Genomic DNA, 4527 nt, shown 5'->3' with positions numbered 1-4527 from the left:
AGCTTCGTGGTCAAAAAGACCTTCCTGCTGTATCCCGGTTCTCGTGTCAAACGTTCGCATCAGCGGTTTCTGTTTACGGAAAGACGAAGAAGATAGCCTCTTGAGGGTCATAGGACACGTTCCTCGTCCTTTTGCCTATACCTAATCCTATAGGGAAATTTAAGTATCTGACCTCAGCCCTAAGACTTGAGGCTACGTTACGCCTTCCAAGCGCGTATCTGTCCAATGATCTCATTCCACGGCTAACATTCTAACGTTGTGGCATTTCCAGCAAATGCATCTCAGCCCAGCATTATGCAGTCTTACCAAGCTCTCATTCCAATGCTTGTGCGAGAAAAGGAAGGAATTTCGTTCCAACGGTAGTTTCTTCCTAAAGAAACAAGTCCCGCTGAGGGTGTGTCATCCCATTAAGGGTGTACTCCTCGCCTTATTACTATATCTAAGACTAATAGGAAAATAAAGTCTTCCTCTGTCCCCCGAGGGCGTTTACGCGACCCTTGCTTGCCCAAACACCAGTGCTTCTTCCTCATACCAATCAGTAGGATACGGTATCAACCCGTCAACATGGCTGCTTCTCCAAACAACAATTGGCGAAACCTTTTCCTTTGGAGCTGCCACAGACAAGGATCCTATGTTAGCATCAGGTATTCTCCTTCCCTAACTCTAACTTTTGAAATTATTCGGTCTCATCAACTTTATTTTCGCCATCTCCATCGTAGCAACGGGGAAATTCATGCTTGTAGAGAATTGGCATGAAGTTGATGAGAACTTAATATCGATCCGCGAATCAGAAAATCGGATCTCTAATTCACTGAGTGATGAGTGGTGGCTCGACGGTTATCACGTTGATGAATTTTAGTTTAAGTAGTTGGTTCTCTCATTTTTGTTGTAATTGATTATCATCAATTTGAATCATCAGCCAACGCCTAAGTATCCAAGACACCGTCGATTAAGTTGGTATTATCCGCAATAATGGTCACATCATCATCAAAGTTCAATTTTTAGTTTTTACTCCTATCTTGTGAGTAGTTGTTTGGGTAAAGTTTTATTTTTGTTGGGTTCGTCTGATCAGTTTAGTAATTTCGGAAAGTGTGTCATGTGTCACCAGTTTGGGGTAAATTATCTCTCTCAATCAAGAGTGCAAGTCTGAACTTACGTCCTATATTTCGCTATCTATGTGTGTTGAGCCTACATAATATCTCCTTCCTGCCAACCACCAAAAAAGCATTTCAGGTTTTGCGGAAAATTGTTGGCTTCCCATTAGTCATTAGCATAATCTTACTGTTACTGAAAATTCTGGTGATATGTCTGGTGCAACTACTGTGTTAATAATTCTCCCTTAATCACGCTCAATTGATACTATTTTCCCTTTTAACGGGTTTCACTCAATGGTTATAACGTGAGCTCTGCTTAACACCCACTCAATCGTCTTAGAAGCTCACGAGGGCTGCCTAAACTTATGATGTACTTACCTTGTCACTTGATAAAACTTCCAGATATCCTAAAATTCTGTAGTAAACATAAAATGTTCCTTTTGTAGTGTGGCAACATTTTAACGGGAAAGGGATAACATATTTGAGTACACTGAAAAAAGCCATTGAGGAGCATAAAAAGAAAAAGCTCCTTTTGTTTTTTATTGATTATTTTCCAGGCTGCTACTAGACTGCCCAACTAGATGTAATATCTGTAAGTTTATCCTGCCACGTCATGGAACATCATGAAGAAATGGGTCAGCTGTCTTCGAAGTCTTTGTTAGATTTAACATTACTTTGCTTTGGTAGAGTTTCATGCTTCAACTATGGTTGTTATTACTTACTGTGATGCCTTTTTATTTTACGGGTTTGGATGGGAACTTCACGAGCTTCAAATGTTGTATTCTGTTTTTTCAGTCAAGGGCATGCATTTAGTAAGAGAACTGGAGAGAGACTTGATTACCACTATTATTCATATGCTCCGAGGTAAGTTCAGAAATTGCATGGAGTTGATTGCATTTTGCATATTAATTTTGACTTAATCTCTTGTCAAATGGTCTTAGATGATTTGGAAGTGCGATTAATATATCTAACTAAAAAGATAATGACGTTGTTAGCTGTATTATTGAAGGTGTAGCACGAGTAAGAAGAAAGCGAAAATGGAGTGAGATCAAGGATTGCAAGTAATTGGGTATCTCTTAATTCTACCGGCAGTATAGTCTTCACATGTACGGTATTCTGTTCATTTCCTCGTAATATTGCAAGCTACTCCAAACTCTATTTGCTCCCATCAGTACTTTCCAAAGTTCTTGGATTCCGCCTTTTTTATAAGCTAATCAATGATTCCATTGCCAACTTTGTAATTTCACATATGAGTTTTGGTGTTTAGGTTACTCTTTTACTCCCTCTGTCCCGCTCATTTGTTGTCCTTTTCCATATTAGGGTGTCTCATTGAGTTGTTGTCCTTTCTATTTTAAGAATGAACTTGATGAACAATTTGATCATTTCCACTCAATTTGTTCCACTTGTCACTTAGTAATTGGCCCCTTCCTCTTTCCTTGGTCTTTGTGCCAAAACCAAAGGACAACAATTGACCGGGACGGAGGGAGTATTTCTCTTATTGCTCTCGTATTGATTACGACTCTTTTATCTCTCTTATTGTTTTTTTTAATTGAATAGGGTAAAATTTTGCTCAAGGATTGAGATTGATTTGGTTTTGTTGCTTGATGTTTGGCACTTTTTTTTGTTTTGAGTTATGGATTGCGTGGATCTGTTATTGTCGCAGTGGTCGTTAATTCGGGGGTTCATATTGTATGATCTTGCGAGTTTGAACAATCAAAACTTAAAAAGGGATTTTGGAATAGGTAAATTCAGTGTTTTTACTTGGTTTTATGATTAGAGGGTTACTTGGTACTTAGTAGGATCGTGAATGATAGGAGTTGGTGGTATGGATATCGCTTTTGTATGGATAGGCGGTGGAGTGTGGGTGTGTGTGGGGATGGGGGAGGGGGTTACGAGGAGAAATGGAGATCATCAGTAAAATAGTGTGTATCTTTGGTCTTTTGGATACAATGGCATGAAGGATAAGAGGGAAATGGAGTAATGATGTTTGAGTTTAATCTTTGATTTGTCTCTTAACATAGTTCCTTGATAATGATGAGAAATTGCCTCTTTGATGAAAGACGTGGTTCATGTTATTTTCACCACGATACTTAGTTGAATAATTATGAGAAATTGTCTCTTGGATTTTTGTCAACAAAGTGCATCCAGTCTCTTTGGTTGCGTCTCATGTATATATGTTTGCCAGTTTACTTACCTTCTCTTATTTAATGTTTTTTGTTGCTTATTTATCTTTTTGTGTGAGTTCAGGTCAAGTTTGACGCAACCCCAGATGATCGAGTGTCAGATGTCGACGTTGTGTTGGGTACCACTGCCAGACAAATAGACGATCTCCTAGTGAACCTTTCAAAATGAAGAAATTTGGTCAAATCATTTCTAGATAGTCTGTCCACTATGTCCAGAGCACGATGAACCCAGCTCTTAAGGCTCTCTGCTTTTATGGTTATGGTATGTTTCTTTGTTGAATTGTTCTATTTATTACTCCTAATGCTCTCTAATTGAAAGAGTGTTCGTTGGTACAATCATTGCGTTGTAGTGTGTTTTTAAAAAGCCTTTATGAGATTTAAGTTCTCTCATATATAGAGGCAACTTGGGGCTATGTTACTCCGACACTTCACTTAACTGCCGTGTCCGACATTTCGACATTTCAATTTAGACCACAAAAACAGGAAAATTCACCCAAAATAGCCGTGTCTGAGTAACACAGACTTGGGGTAAAGTTCTGATTTTGGGAAATGAACTCCCGCCAATCGGAGTTGGGCGGTTGGGACTATGCAGAGATGACACTGGTGTCTTATGGAACTGATAAAGAACCTTCTTTGAGGGTAGCTGACTATTGATTTTTTTTACAAGCAAATGGCGGCTGATTTAACAAAGTATCGGATAGGAGTAAATGTGTATGCATTTAGCGACAAGTACACAGATGTAGCCTCAGTAGGTAGATACTTATCCATCATGTTTACTTTTGGATAACATTTCATCTTACTGTGTAAAATTGATCTCTTTGAACTAATGTCACTCAAATCCCCCCCTTATTGCAGAAACACACCTCTAAAATATACATATATTGGGCCTTGGGGGCAGGTTTACTTCTATCCCAGTTTCAAGTCAGCAAATCAACAAGACAAACTGAGAGGTGGACTGCCTGGGAGGCTCTTATGCGCATCAGATGTGGAACTATGGTGATAGGTGTCAGATTTAGTATCTTATCATGGCAATTTTATGTCGAGGTCCATTGATTTGTTAGCACATCCAGCTGTAGAGTGTAGTCTGTGATAAGGCCTTCTCCATGCAATTATGCCTGGATGAGACAAATGTAGTGAGAGATCCCAACTATGTTCTTGTACAAGGAGGGATTTGTATTCAGTCACAGTGCTATTTGTTTTCCAATTTTGAAAACTGAATAAGTGAAATCTTAACATTGATCAAACCAAAT

At 38.9% G+C, this 4527-nt stretch overlaps 1 long non-coding RNA gene across 1 annotated transcript; it reads left to right on the top strand.

Annotated features, from left to right (window-relative positions):
* Window positions 1-441: 441 nt before the first annotated feature.
* On the top strand, window positions 442-4527 carry LOC141620441 (uncharacterized). Its single transcript, XR_012531969.1, has 6 exons — window positions 442-644; window positions 1890-1958; window positions 2104-2200; window positions 3342-3539; window positions 3945-4029; window positions 4133-4527. It is a non-coding gene; the product is annotated as an uncharacterized LOC141620441 (long non-coding RNA).

Source organism: Silene latifolia, chromosome 1, assembly GCF_048544455.1.
Source record: "Silene latifolia isolate original U9 population chromosome 1, ASM4854445v1, whole genome shotgun sequence".
NCBI classification, from domain to species: Eukaryota; Viridiplantae; Streptophyta; class Magnoliopsida; order Caryophyllales; family Caryophyllaceae; genus Silene; species Silene latifolia.
Note: the sequence above shows the minus strand (reverse complement) of the source record. Positions and strands in the feature narration are given on the sequence as shown.